The 16235-nt window shown below is 38.6% G+C and overlaps 3 long non-coding RNA genes across 3 annotated transcripts; 1 reads left to right on the top strand and 2 right to left on the bottom strand.

The window, feature by feature from the left end:
• Window positions 1-2435: 2435 nt before the first annotated feature.
• On the bottom strand, window positions 2436-15832 carry LOC109166208. The gene is made up of 2 exons (XR_002051615.1): window positions 15577-15832; window positions 2436-2792 (listed from the first exon to the last, which is right to left on the bottom strand). It is a non-coding gene; the product is annotated as an uncharacterized LOC109166208 (long non-coding RNA).
• Window positions 6095-10580, top strand: LOC109166207. The gene is made up of 3 exons (XR_002051614.1): window positions 6095-6519; window positions 7430-7515; window positions 10198-10580. It is a non-coding gene; the product is annotated as an uncharacterized LOC109166207 (long non-coding RNA).
• On the bottom strand, window positions 7767-8243 carry LOC109166210. Its single transcript, XR_002051617.1, has 3 exons — window positions 8234-8243; window positions 7969-7984; window positions 7767-7846 (listed from the first exon to the last, which is right to left on the bottom strand). It is a non-coding gene; the product is annotated as an uncharacterized LOC109166210 (long non-coding RNA).
• Window positions 15833-16235: the final 403 nt, after the last annotated feature.

The raw sequence follows: 16235 nt of genomic DNA on the forward strand, positions 1-16235 counted from the left end.
TAGAAATACTAAGATAAAGAACACACTAGTGCTTGCTGGATAGTAGATGGAGGTGTGATCATATTCTGAAGGTGTTTGTTTTGTCCCACTGGCTGATTGTATTTTTTGCTATTGCTTAGTTGTAAATAGTAATTATAATGTTGTAATTATTGTCAATGTTGTAATTAGTAATGGCATATATTCAAGTGCCATAGAAAATAGTGTTTTCTTTTTCTTGTTTCTTGTGCTAGTCTGGTTCATGGTCACCAGCTGACACTATGACACCAATTTCATTCATTTTGAGACTTTTACAGGGCGTTTGGTTGGAGGGAGGGAATTATGTGGGAAAGAAATTGTAATTTCATGGGAGTTGAATTACTAGGAATAAAGTGGGAATTTAAATTCCAGTGTTTGGTTGACAGGAATAGAATTACTGGGAATTTCAATTCCAATGTTTGGTATATATGGGAATTGAAAGGGAATAAGTAGTATAAAGTCAAAAATGTCCATTATTGTTGTTAGACATTTATTTTTAGGTTAAAAAAGGAAGGGGTAATTTTGACTCATCACTATCTTTTTTTCCCAGGAATTAAAATACCAGGGGGGGACATGGGATTTTAATTCCATGAAAATGGGGGAATTGCAATTCCATGGAATTGCAATTCCCTCCAACCAAACTACGGAATTTAATGACCTTTGGAATTAGGTGGGAATTAAGTGGGAAGAGAATTTAAAATCCCTCCAACCAAACGCCCTGTTAATGACAACAGGAAGGGTGGAGGATTCAGAGAATATTTTTCTTCTCTTTTCCTGGTTACCAACTTCACTATCACTAAACAGATACCCCTTATATTTTTTTTGATTGACCGGCCACAAGGTGTCATGAGCATATCTTAATTATACGAGACGTATTTAGTTTGTACGATATCCAAACTAATTCATATTCACATTCGGCGTAATTAAGAGGTAAAGTGTTGGCAATTATAAAAAAAAATTATTTTAAGGGAAAATGGCACTTCTTCCCCCTAAGTTATATACTTATAGTACTTTCCCCCCCTGAATTATTCAAGTGGCTGTTTTTCCCCTTAAAATGTTAAATGGACATATTTACCCTTAAAATAAATATTTCATTTATTTTTCTTCTCCAACAAATTATGACAATAATTTGGTTCAAACCAAACAAACACTATAGCAACCAAACCGAAATATTCCAATTACAATTTAGAATCGAAACTCGATATTTAGAGTTTATTAAAATCGCGAACCGGAACGGACAATTCATGTTCTGAACTGAAAAAATAAAGTACATTTATTGTTGAATTTAGACTATTTAAAATAAAAAATAAAATTTTAAAATAAAGGTTCAAAATCGCGAACCGGATCCAGAACCGCCGATTCACGGTTCAAGATCCAATTTTTTTTAATTCATAATTTTAATAAATTGAAATCCAAATATTAGGTTCTAGACCTGAATCATAACCGAAAACTTTTTATTCAATTGCTATAGTGTCCGGTTCAGTTTGATCTGAACCGTGGTCATCCCTACGTATACGCGATAATTTATTGGAGAAGTAAAATAAATAAAATGTTCACTTTAAGGGTAGAAATGTCAATTTAATATATCAGGGGGAAAAACCACCACTTTTAGAATAATTGAGGGGGCTAATGTGCTTACCTAAATAATTGAGGGGGAAAAATGGCTATAAGTATATAACTCAGGGGAAAAAAGTGCCATTTTCCCTTATTTTAAAAATATAAAAACAAAAAATTAAGGTAATTGATCTTAAGATAATAATGACATCTAAAGCATATGAACAAAAAAATAAAAATAAAAATTTTAAAGTACTAATCTAAGTTTAAAAATTAAATTACTAATAAATTGAAATGATACTCATTTTTAATTAGGGTATGAAATTTTTAATTGAATGAGGTAATCAAATTTCATAATTGTGTGTAAACAAACTCATTCTGCAATGCGTGTGGATTCAGTTCAGAATACGTGTGGATCCCGATTCATAATATGAAAAAATGTAATATGTTAATAGTAAATATACATAATTTTTGCTTTCAAAAAATATATACATAATTTGGTCCAAGTTCAACTTGAATACCAATTCACAATGAGTGTGGAACCCGGTTTGTAATGCGTGCAGATTCAGTGCAGAATACATGTGAATCCCGGTCTGAAATGTGCGTGAACCTTAAATAGAGGCTGTAATACTAACTCTGTGTCTCTGTACTTTTCGAGGAAGCTCAGAAATGGAGAGTAAAAGAGGCAACAGAGAGTCTGGCTTTTGTTGAAAGGGTGGTTGACCTTCTCTGTTCTTGCCAATGATTTCTCCATATTTCAACAGCCCTTTCGTTCATCTGGAAATGGAATAATTTAGATGCAGATAGATCGATGGATTATATATACTACATTCTACCCTCGTTTGGTTTTAATTACTGCCATTTTCCCAATCTTTTTCAATCATTCCATGGAAACTCTGTTTTTGGTCGTCTGTAATCTGTAAACTGTTGCTGCTAGCTTAATCTATGTCGGATGGCTAGATAGATATATGCCTTGAAACTTGAAAGTGAGGTGATGATGATATTTCTCGGTTTCTGTTCGTTCTGAGCTACTCATCTGGGCAATTGAGATGATCTGACCCGTATCTTGGCGGGGCAACCCGGAATAGTACCGGTTTTGCAGCCATGGCGGCGATGGCTTCTCTTTTACCCCTGTCAGGAACACGGAGCTGAGCCTCAAAGTAAGAATCCTGTTGATGTTAATGTTTGCCGACCCTTTCTAGTAGGAGGGCATATATTTGACCCTTATCCCTTTTCTTTATAATAGGCTCAAAGAATGAGGCTTTACAGAGAATATGGAATTTTTATGGGTGGTTGCAAATCTCTGCTTTGCCCATGATTTCTCTTTATACTCAATGCAACAGCCCCCTTTCACACACTCCGTGTCTGTGAACCGGTGTGTGTGTATATATATATATATATACTCCGTATATATGATGTTTCAGCTATCTAGCTTCAGCTATTGGTAATGTTATTGCTGTGGACTGCGTGGTGGGAATTTGGTGGTTTTGTACTCATGAAAGTGTGTATGTGTGAATACATATATATAAAGAGATTTATGAGGTGGTGATGATGATGGATCTTTTTGAGCAAAAAATGGTATTGAGATGATTTAGCTGTATCTTGGCAGGGCAACCTGGACTTGTTTGTGAATATTTTCGCACTCAAGCTGGGTTTGCAGCCATGGCAGTGCCAAGCATTTCAATCCTGGAATTATAGGGATCTGAGCCTCAACCTCTATATATTTGACTGCTGCATTATTATCCATTAGTAGCTCAAGTTCAAAAGTAAATGATGTTTAATTGCATTTGCTGCCATTGTTATGCTATCAAAGGAAATTCTTTATTGAATTACATATCTAATACTTACACTCATTAAATAAATTTAATACTCTTTGTGTGTTTGCTTTCAAGTTCAAAACTAAATGTTCTTTAATCAAGATTGCAGCCATTATTATGCCGTCAAAGGAAATTCTTTATTGAACTACATATCTAATACAGTAATAGTGTAATATCTTTACTCATTAACGAAACTTGATACTCTGTGTGTGTGTTTGGCTGCTTTTTTTTCACTACTAAGTCATCTGATGCCAGATACTAGGTGAAAAGGATGGAAAATGAAGTCTGCACTGTACAAATTTGATTATGAACCTAGGTTGAACCACTAATTATTGATATAATGTTATTTCATTAGAAGAAAGATTTAGTTAAAGCCCATAGTGCACCTTGAAATTGAAAAAGCATTGCATGGATAAACTTAGTCTTATAATAGAGGCTTTAATCTTAACCCTAAACTAATGTGTCTCTGTACCTTTTGAGGCAACTGAGTGTTGGGATTTTGTTGAAAGAGTGGTTGGTCTTCTCTGTTCTTGCCAATCATTTCTCCAATTTTCAACAGACTTTTTGTTATTTGGAAATGGAATATAACATACACAGATAGATAGATTATATGTATTATATTCTGTCCTCATTTGGTTAAGCATTGCCATTTTCACAATCCCTTTCACCCAATTTTACAGAAACTTCTTTTTTCATCTGTATTCTGTAAACTATTCCTACTAGCTTAAGCTTGGTTGGATTGCTAGATGCCTTGAAATTGAGTCAATGTTGATGATATTTCTCTGTTTCTGTTCTTTTTGGACATTTGAGAATAACTGACCCGTATCTTGGCAGGATGACCCAAGATTATCCCGGTTTTTGCAGCCATGGCTTCTCTTTTTGCCCCCATCAGTAACACGGAGCTGAGCCTCAAAGTAATAAATCTGTCACTTTTGATGTTTGACAGCCCTTTCTAGTAGGATGGCATATATTTGAAACTTATCCCTTTTTGTTTATAATCTGCTCAAAGAATGAGGCTTTACAGAGAATGGGTGGTTGCACATCTCTGTTTTGCCCAAGATATCTCTTTATACTCAATCCAACAGCCCCCTTTCACACACTCCCTCTCTGTGAACCTATGTGTGTGTGTGTGTGTATATATATATATATATATATATATATATATATGTATATATATATAGTTTTAGATCAGGTATTTTATGAATAAAATTATACTTTCGATGCCAATTTGACTAGAACTTAGAATACTCTAAAAGAATATGTGATGGAGATTTTTGTATATATAGATACATATATACATATATACATATATACATCTTTTTGCCCAGAGTATGCACATACAGTTAACAAATTAACAAATTATGTACATTTCGTTAACATATTATGCATATTCAGTCATAACTGAATATACATGATTTGTTAACTTAAAATACATAATATTATACATAATCTGGTCTAGTTTTACCTTGAATCCCGGTTCACAATGCACGTGGACCTCAGTCTTAAGGCGTGTGGATCAAGCCCATAATACGCGTGGACCCCTCCATATTCTGAAAATACGTAATATGTTAACTATATATATACATAATCTTGTCCAAGTTCAGCTTAAATCCAGATTGTGCAATGCGCGTGGATCCTGTCAACAATAAGTGTGCACCCTGGTCAATAATTTGAAAATACATAATGTGTTAACTACATATATACACATAATCTGGTCCAATTTCAGCTTGAATTCTGATTCAAAATGTGTGGACCCTGGTCTGCAATGTGCGTGGATCCAGTCCAACACTCGTGTAGACCCAGGTCCACATGCGTGTCCACCGTGCAATGTGCGTGGATCCAGTCCACAATATGTGTGGACCTGGGTCCACAATGCGTGTGGACCCTTGCAATGTGCGTGAATCTAGTTTACAATACATGTGGACCTGGGTCCACAATGCGCGTGGACCCTACTCTAATTGCTTAAATTGAGGCTGTAGTCCTAACTGTGTCCCTGTTCTTTACGAGGTAGCTCAGAAATGGAGAGGGAAAGAGGCAACAGAGAGTTGGGGGTTTTTGTTGAAAGGGTGGTTGACCTTCTCTATTCTTGCCAATGATTTCTCCATATTTCAACAGCCCTTTCGTTACTCTGGAAATGGATTAGATATATTACATTCTATCCTCATTTGGTTTTAATTTCTGCTCTTTTCCCAGTCCTCTTCACTCATTCCATGGAAACTCTGTTTTTGGTTGTCTGTATTCTATAAACTATTGCTGCTAGCTTAATCTCTGTTGGATGGCTAGATGCCTTGATGCTTGAAATTGAGGCGATGATGATATTTCTTGGTTTCTGAGCTACTTATCTGGGCAATTGAGATTAACTGACCTGTATCTTGGCGGGGCAACCCGGAATAATACCGATTTTGCAGCCATGGCGGCAATGGCTTCTCTTTTACGCCTATCAAGAACATGGAGCTGAGCCACAAAGTAAGAATCTTGTTGATGTTGATGTTTGCCAACCCTTTCTAGTAGGACTGTAGAAGGGCATATATTTGACCCTTACCCCTTTTCTTTATTATCGGCTCAAAGAATGAGGCTTTACAGAGAATGTGGAATTTTATGGGTGGTTGCAAATCTCTGCTTTGCCCATGATTTCTCTTTATACTTAATGCAACAGCCCCCTTTCACACACTCCGTGTCTGTGAATCGGTGTTTGTGTGTGTGTGTATATATATACTCCGTAATCCGTATGATGTTTCAGCTATCTAGCTAAGCTTTAGTGAGTTACTACCTGTAGTAAGTATATTATTGGTAATGTTATTGCTGACTGCTGTGGACCATATAGTTATTGATTTGCTGCGTGATGGTAATTTGGTGGTTTTGTACTCATGAATGTGTGTATGTGTGGATACGTATATATAAAGAGATTTATGAGGTGGTGATGATGATGGATCTTTTGAGCAAAAAATGGTATTGAGATGATTTACCTGTATCTTGGCAGGGCAACCTGGAGTTGTTTGTGAATATTCGCACTCAAGCTGGGGTTTGCAGCCATGGCAGTGCCAAGCATTTCAATCCTGGAATTATAGGGATCTGAGCCTCAACCTCTATATATTTGATAGCTGCATTATCCATTAGTAGCTCAAGTTCAAAAGTAAATGATCTTTAATTGCATTTGCTGCCGTTGTTATGCTAATCAAAGGAAATTCTTTATTTAATTACATATCTAATACTTATCCTCATTAAAGAAATTTAATACTCTTTGTGTGTTTGCTTTCAAGTTCAAAACTAAATGTTCTTTAATCTAGATTGCAGCCATTATTATGCCGTCAAAGGAAATTCTTTATTGAACTACATATCTAATACAGTAATACCTTTGCTCATTAAAGAAACTTAATACTGTGTGTGTGTGTGTGTTTTGGTGCTTTTTTTTTCACTACTAAGTCTATCTGATGCCAGATGCTAGGTGAAAAAGTTGGAAAATGAAGTCTGCACTGTACAAATTTGATTATGAACCTAGGTTGAACCACTAATTATTGATATAGTGTTATTTCGTTAGAAGAAAGATTTAGTTGAAGCCCAAAGTGCACCTTGAAAGTGAGAAAGCATTGCACGGGTAAACTTAGTCTTATAATAGAGGCTTTAATCTTAACCTTAAACTAATGTGTCTCTGTACCTTTTGAGGAAGCTCAGAAATGAAGAGGGAAAGAGGCAACTGAGTGTTGGGATTTTGTTTAAAGGGTGGTTGGTCTTCTCTGTTCTTGCCAATCATTTCTCCATTTTTCAACAGACTTTTCGTTATTTGGAAATGGAGTATAACATACACAGATAGATAGATTATATGTATTATATTCTGTCCTCATTTGGTTAAGTATTGCTGTTTTCACAATCCCTTTCACCCAATTTGACGGAAACTCATTTTTCATCTGTATTTTGTAAACTCTTCCTACTAGCTTAAGCTTGGTTGGATTGCTAGATGCCTTGAAATTGAGGCAATGTTGATGATATTTCTCGGTTTCTGTGCTTTCTGGACATTTGAGAATAACTGACCCGTATCTTGGCAGGGTGACCCAAGATTATCCCGGTTTGCAGCCATGGTGGCTATGGCTTCTCTTTTGCCCCCATCAGTAACACGGAGCTGAGCCTCAAAGTAAGAAACCTGTCACTGTTGATGTTTATTTGAAACTTATTCCTTTTTGTTTATAATCTACTCAAAAGAATGAGGCTTTACAGAGAATGGGTGGTTGCACATCTCTGTTTTGCCCAAGATTTCTCTTTATACTCAATCCAACAGCCCCCTTTCACACACTCCCTCTCTGTGAACTTGTTTGTGTGTGTGTGTGTGTATATATATATATTTATATATAGATCAGGTATTTATGAATAAAATTATACTTTGTGAGGCCAATTTGACTAGAACTTAGAATACTCTAAAAGAATATCTGATGGAGAGTTTTGTATATATAGATACATATATACATCTTTTTACCCAGAGTATGCACTTACCGTTAACAAATTATGTACATTTAGTTAAAATATTATGCATATTCAATCATAACTGAGTATACATGATTTGTTAACTTAAAATACATAATATGTTAACTATAATTATACATAATCTGGTCTAGTTTTAGCTTGAATCCTGGTTCACAATGTACGCGGACCTCGGTCTAAATTCGCGTGGATCCAGCCCATAATATGCATGGACCCCGGTCCATAATCTGAAAATACGTAGTATATTAACTATATATATATATACATAATTTTGTCTATGTTCAGCTTAAATCCAGATTCTGCAATGCGCGTGGATCCTGTCCACAATAAGTTTGCACCCTGGTCACTAATTTGAAAATACATAATGTGTTAACTACATATATATGGTCCACAATATGTGTGTACATAATCTGGTCCAATTTCAGTTTGAGTTCCAATTCACAATGCGTGTGGACCCCGGTCTGCAATGTGCGTGGATCTAGTCCAACACACGTGTGGACCCAGGTCCACAATGCGTGTCGACCATGCAATGTGCGTGAATTCAGTCCACAATGCATGTGGACCCCTCCAATGTGCGTGGATCCATTCCACAATACATTTGGACCCCGGCCCACAATGCTTGTGGACCCCTGCAATGTGCGTGGATCAAGTCCACAATATGTGTGGACCCGGGACCACAATGTGTGTGGATCCAATCTACAATACGTGTGGACCCGGGTCCACAATGCGTGTGGACCCCAATCCTCAAAGTGCGTGGATCCAGTCAACAATACGTGTGGAATTGGGTCCACAATGTCTGTGGACCCCTGCAATGTGCGTGGATCCAGTCTACAATACGTGTGGACTCGGGTTCACAATGTGTGTGGACCTTTGCAATTTGCGTGGATCCAATTTACAATACATGTGGACCCGGGTCCACAATGCGAGTGGACCCCGATCCACAATGCGCGTGGACCCTACTGTAGTTGCTTAAATTGAAGATCCAGTCTACAATACGTGTGGACCCCAATCCTCAGTGTGCGTGGATCCAGTCTACAATACGTGTGGAATTGGGTCCACAATGTCTGTGAACGCCTGCAATGTGCGTGGATCCAGTCGACAATATGTGTGGACCCGGGTTCACAATGCGTGTGGACCCTTGCAATGTGTGTGAATCCAGTTTATATTACATGTGGACCTGGGTCCACAATGCGAGTGGACCCCGATCCACAATGCGCGTGGACCCTACTAAAGTTGCTTAAATTAAGGATCCAGTCTACAATACGTTTGGACCCCAATCCTCAATGTGTGTGGATCCAGTCAACAATACGTGTGGACCTGGGTCCACAATGCGTGTGGACCCTTGCAATGTGCGTGAATCCAGTTTACATTACATGTGGACCCGGGTCCACAATGCGAGTGGACCCTGATCCACATTGCGCGTGGACCCTACTGTAGTTGCTTAAATTGAGGATCCAGTCTACAATACGTGTGGACCCCAATCCTCAATATGCGTGGATCCAGTCAACAATACATGTGGACCTGGGTCCACAATGCGTGTGGACCCCTGCAATGTGCGTGGATCCAGTCAACAATACGTGTGGACCCGGGTTCACAATGCGTGTGGACCCTTGCAATGTGCGTGAATCCAGTTTACATTACATGTGGACCCGGGTCCACAATGCGAGTGGACCCCGATCCCCAATTCGTGTGGACCTTACTGTAGTTGCTTAAATTGAGGATGTAGTCCTAATTGTGTCCCTGTACTTTACATGGTAGCTCAGAAATGGAGAGGAATGAGGCAACAGAGTGTTGGGTTTTTGTTGAAAGGGTGGTTGACCTCTGTTCTTGCCAATGATTTCTCCAGATTTCAACAGCCCTTTCGTTCCTCTGGAAATGAAATATAACTGATTCACACAGATGGATTACATCTCATTTGGTTTTAGGTTTTCTGCTCTTTTCCCAATTCTTTTCACTCATTCCATGGAAACTCTGTTTTTGGTTGTCTGTAATTCTGTATTCTATAAACTATTGCTGCTAGCATAATCTTTGTCGGATGGCTAGATGCCTTGAAAGTTGAAAGTGAGGCGATGATGATATTTCTCAGTTTCTGTGCTTTCTGAGCTACTTATCTGGGCAATTGAGATTAACTGACCCGTATCATGGCGGGGCAACCCGGAATAATACCGGGTTTGCAGCCATGGCGGTGATGGCTTCTCTTTTACCCCTATCAGGAACACGGAGCTGAGCCTCAAAGTTAGGATCCTGTTGATGTTGATGTTTGCCGACCCTTTCTAGTAGGAGGGCATATAATTGCCCTTTATCCCATTACTTATAATCGGATAAAAGAATCTTCGAGGTAGCTCAGAAATGGAGAGGGAAAGGGGCAACAGAGAGTTGGGTTTTTGTTGAAAGGGTGGTTGACCTTCTCTGTTCTTGCCAATGATTTCTCTTTATTTCAACAGCCCTTCCGTTCATCTGAAAATGAAATAGAACAGATACACACAGATGGATTACAGTTTACCTTGAGAATTGAATGTGGTAAAAATTATATCTGGAATATTTTATTGCACTAACAGACATATATTCTATAGTATTTTTCCATGAACAATCTCCAGGTTGGTGGTTATGGAAGCATAATTTTTGGCGCCATGAACCTACAAATGGAGTGTTCAATTCTCAGCTGGCAGGTTTAAATCGTGGAATCTCAAAAATGCCCACAATGCTCCAAAACATATTACATTCTGTCCTCATTTGGTTTTAATTACTGCTGTTTTCCCAATCTTTTTCACTCATTCCATGGAAACTCTGTTTTTGGTTGTCTGTATTCTATAAACTATTGCTGCTAACTTAATCTCTGTCGGATGGCTAGATGCCTTGAAACTTGAAAGTGAGGCGATGATGATATTTCTCGGTTTCTGTTCTTTCTGTGTTACTTATCTGGGCAATTGAGATTAACTGACCCGTATCTTGGCGGGGCAACCCGGAATAATACCGGGTTTGCAGCCATGGCGGCGATGGCTTCTCTTTTGCCCCCATCAGTAACACGGAGCTGAGCCTCAAAGTAAGATTCCTGGTGATGTTGATGTTTTCCGGCCCTTTCTAGTAGGAGGGCATATATTTGACCCTTATCCCTTTTCTTATAATGTGCTCAAAGAATGAGGCTATACAGAGAATATTGAACTTTTGTGGGTGGTTGCACATCTCTGTTTGCCCATGATTTCACTTTATGCTCAATGCAACAGCCCCCTTTCACACACTCTGTGTCTGTGAACCTGCATATATATATATATATGATGATTCAGCTAGCTAGCTTAAGCTTTAGTGTTACTACTTATAGTAAGTATATTACTGGTAATGTTGTTGCTGTGGACTATATAGTTCTTGATATGCTGCGTGGTGGTAATTTTGTGGTTTTGTACTCCTGCATATGTGTGTTTGAATACATATATATGATATATGAAGAGATTTATGAGGCGGTGATGATGGATCTTTTGAGCAAACAATGGTAGTGAGATGTTTGACCTGTATCTTGGCAGGGCAACCTTGACTTGTTTGTGAATATTTTCACACCCAAGCAGGGGTTTGCAGCCATGGCGGTGCCAAGCATTTCAATCCTGGAATTATAGGGATCTGAGCCTCAATCTCTATATATTTGACCCTTAACCCTTTTCTTTATAACAGGCTCAAAGAATGAGGCTTTACTGAGAATATGGAATTCTTATGGGTGGTTGCGCATCTCTGTTTTGCCCTTGATTGCTTTTCATACTCCATGCAACAGCCCCCTTTCACACACTGTGTGTTACTTGTGTGTGTGTGTGTGTATATATATACTCCATGCAACAACCCCCTTTCACACACTGCGTGTTACTTGTGTGTGTGTGTGTGTATATATATATATACGATGTTTCAGCTTGCTAGCTTAAGGATTAGTTCATTACTACCTGTACTAAGTGTATTATTGGTACTGTTATGTCTGTGGAACATATAGTTCTATTCTTTTTGGGTTTAGGGTTTTAGGTTTAAAGGAAATTCTTTAGTGAAGTACATGTCTAATACTTCTCATTAAAGAAATTTTATACTCTTTATGTGTTTGCTTTCAAGTTCAAAACTGAATGATCTTTAATTGCATTTGCAGCCATTGTTATGCTGTCAAAGGAAATTTTTTATTGAACTGCATATCTAATACCTATACTCTCATTAAAGAAACTTAATAACAGTCTTCTAACCAAATACCAATATCATACATTTCCTTAAGAATAATGTCTATCTTAGATTTCATTAATATCTATACTATCTATTAAGTTTGGATTTAAAACATTTTGCTTTTATCATACTTGGAACTTAATATTAATTGCAACTCTGTTTATACAATTATGCATGAATCAATTTCATATTATACCAACCACCCAAAGTATATTATGTGTTTTATAATCAAAATTCATACAAGCTTCACCGGCCACCCAATGCACCTTTGACATAGCCAAGAATGGAAGAGAGAAAGAGGCAGCAGAGATTTGGGATTTTCTTGAAAGGGTGGTTGACAGTTCTGTTTGACAATGATTTTTCCATTTCCAACAGCCCTTTCATTCTTTTTTGCCCAAAAAAGAAAGGGAAAGCGTACAAATTCTGTGATTATTTGCTTTTGAAGCTGTTCTTCTCAAAGCCTTTTCTTTCTGCTTGTGGAAGTCTGTTTTCTGATACATTCTTTGGTTACCTGTAATCTTATGAGGGAAAAATGCTATTGACCCAGATTGTTTCCACAATATGAGGCTATGATGATGTTTTTCTGTTTCTGCTTCTTTCTGGGCCACTAATTTTGGGCACTTGAGATGATCTGATCCGTAACTTGGCAGGGTGGTCCGGAATATGCCCGGTTTTTGCAGCCTTGGCGATGTTGGCTTCTCTCTTGCCCCCATATGAAAACAAATCTGAGCCTCAAGCTATAGGAGACCTGTTCATTTACGGCCCCATTACATTCCAACTTAAAGAATGAGGCTTTACTGAGAAATGGAGATTTTTTTTGGGTGGTTGCACTTCTCTGGTTAGCCTATGATTTGCTTTTGTTTCTTCCATGCAACAGCCCTTCCACACACACAATATGTGTGTGGATGTATCTGTGGTTCTGTGGATATATTTCAGCAAGGTTTCCCATACGATACTCTCAGGTTAGTAAACAGACCCTAAGTGTAAGCTCAAGATTGAGGGTTTACATGGAGAATTTCCATAGTTGGTAACTCTTTTGTGGTTAGACCTTGATTTCCTGTTTTTACTTCTGTGTAATTGTGTTATCTATTCTCAGTTCAGTGTTTGCTTAACTTACAAATCACAACGTCAATATTTGAAAACACAAACCATGGAAGAGGAAAAGAAAGTTGATTATGGGGCAATGATGATATACTTTCGAGCAAAGTAAGTGTATTTTGATTATATGACCCATGTCTTGGCATGGCAACCTGGATTTTCTCATTGACTAGCTGGGATTTTGCAGCCAAGGTGGTGTCAAGTGTTTAAATATCAGAATTATGAAAATCTGAGCCCCAGTCTCTATATACATTTTAAAGATGGAATAGGTTTCACTTAGAAAGATGGCAAAAATGAAGCGAACCAAGAGCTGGGATTTCTTCTAAGGGTGGTTGACCCTCTTGGTTTCAGCTTATGATTTCTCTGTTTTCATTTACATGAAATAAAAAACCAACAGCCCTTCATTTTTCAAGAAAACAACAATAATTTATAGTAATCTCATGCCTGACATTCTTCCATGGAAGCCGGACTGAAGAGGGAAAGGCTTTTTACCTGAGAAATAGGCCATGCAGCCCAGAAAGGAAGCGGGAATGAGGCAGCAGAGTTTGGGATTTTCGCGAAAGGGTGGTTGAACCGCTCTGTTTTTTCTGCCAGTGATTTCTCCATTTTCAACAGCCCTTTTTGTTTTACTGAGAAATGGGAATTATTGAATTAAGCAGACAGATGGAAAGATAGATAGAATGTTGTTACAGTAATTTATTTAGGTCCTGTTCAAGTAAGGTAAAATTTTCTCCCATTTTCATGGTGGTGTGCTTGTGAAAGTTCTCTTATGCTGATGTTCTATCTCCATTAGTTTCTACTCATATATGTTCCTATTCAACAGTGATTCCTTCTCTTAGCGAGGCTATGATGATATTGTTCTGTTTCTGTTTTCCTTTCTGGGCTGCTGATTTGGGTAGCTGAGCTGATCCAACCCGTATCTTGGCATGGCAATCCGGAACATAACCTGGTTATTTGCAGCCATGGCGGCGTGGGCTTCTCTCTATCCCCATTAAAACATTGATCTGAGCCTCAAAACTACTGCTGACACTTTATTCAAAAGTGCAATTTCTATTTTACTTCAAGCTTCTGCATAAAGAATGTGTATTTACAGACATTTTAGCAGTGAGCTTTTGCAGGTGTCGGGTTGGAATTCTTTCTTGCGTTTTTTGGCAATAGTTTTCGATTGAAAGATGACACTTGGGAAGGTGCTTTGGCAAGGGAATATGAAGTTGGAAGGTGGTTGTTTTTACACTTTCAATGCCTGCTAAAGGAATCTTGATGAGAAGCCCGCCCCCCCCCCCCCCCCCCCCCCTCTTTCTATAATTTCATTTTTAGTCTTAGATTTATAGGTTGAATTCATTTTTATAGGTGTCAACCCTGCAATGTGCGTGGATCCAGTCCACAATACGTGTGGACCTGGGTTCACAATGCGTGTGGACCGTTGCAATGTCTGCGGATCTAGTCCACAATACGTGTGGACCCCTGCAATGTGCGTTGATCCGGTCCACAATACGTGTGGACCCTTGCAATGTGCACGGATCCAGTTTACAATATGTGTGGACCTGGGTCCACAATGCGTGTGGACCTGGGTCCACAATGCGTGTGGACCCCGATCATCAATGTGCGTGGATCCAGTCCACAATACGTGTGAACCTGGGTCCACAATGCGCGTGGACCTCTGCAATGTGCGTGGATCTAGTCGACAATATGTTTGGATCCGGGTCCACAATGCGTGTAGACCCCTGCAATGTGCATGGATCCTGTCAACAATATGTGTGGACCCTTGCAATGTGCGTGAATCCAGTTTACAATACATGTGGACCCTGGTCCACAATGCGCGTGGACCCCGATCCACAATGCCCGTGAACCCTACTGTAATTGCTTAAATTGAGGCTGTAGTCCTAACTGTGTGTCTGTGTCCCTGTACTTTACGAGGTAGCTCAGAAATGAAGAGGGAAAGAGGCAACAGAGAGTTGGGGGTTTTTGTTGAAAGGGTGGTTGACCTTCTCTGTTCTTGCCAATGATTTCTCCATATTTCAACAGCCCTTTCGTTACTCTGGAAATGGAATGCATATATTACGTTCTATCCTCATTTGGTTTTAATTTCTGCTCTTTTCCTGGAATCTCTGTTTTTGGTTGTCTGTATTCTATAAACTATTGCTGCTTGCTTAATCTGTGTTGGATGGCTAGATGCCCTGAAGCTTGAAAGTGAGGCGATGATGATATTTCTTGGTTTCTGTTCTTTCTGAGCTACTTATCTGGGCAATTGAGATTAAATGACCCGTATCTTGGCGTGGCAACCCGGAATAATACCGATGTTGCAGCCATGGCGGCAATGGCTTCTCTTTTACCCCTATCAAGAACATGGAGCTGAGCCTCAAAGTAAGAATCTTGTTGATGTTGATGTTTGCCAACCCTTTCTAGTAGGACTGTAGGAGGGCATATATTTGACCCTTACCCCTTTTCTTTATAATCGGCTCAAAGAATGAGGCTTTACAGAGAATATGGAATTTTTATGGGTGGTTGCAAATCTCTGCTTTGCCCATGATTTCTCTTTATACTTAATGCAACAGCCCCCTTTCGCACACTCTGTGTCTGTGAACCGGTGTTTGTGTGTGTATATATATATACTCCGTATGATCTTTCAGATATCTAGCTAAGCTTTAGTGAGTTACTACCTGTAGTAAGTATATTATTGGTAATGTTATTGCTGACTGCTGTGGACCATATAGTTATTGATTTGCTGTGTGATGGTAATTTGGTGGTTTTGTACTCATGAATGTGTGTATGTGTGAATACCTATATATAAAGAGATTTATGAGGTGGTGATGATGATGGATCTTTTGAGCAAAAAATGGTGTTCAGATGATTTACCTGTATTTGGCAGGGCAACCTGGACTTGTTTGTGAATATTTTCACACTATAAGTTGGGGTTTGCAGCCATGACAGTGCCAAGCATTTCAATCCTGGAATTATATGGGTCTGAGCCTCAACCTCCATATATTTGATTGCTGCATTATCCATTAGTAGCTCAAGTTCAAAAGTAAATGATCTTTAATTGCAGTTGCTGCCATTGTTATGCTATCAAAGGAAATTCTTTAGTGAATTACA

This window comes from Ipomoea nil, unplaced genomic scaffold (assembly GCF_001879475.1).
Source record: "Ipomoea nil cultivar Tokyo-kokei standard unplaced genomic scaffold, Asagao_1.1 scaffold3087, whole genome shotgun sequence".
In the NCBI taxonomy this organism is placed as follows: Eukaryota; Viridiplantae; Streptophyta; class Magnoliopsida; order Solanales; family Convolvulaceae; genus Ipomoea; species Ipomoea nil.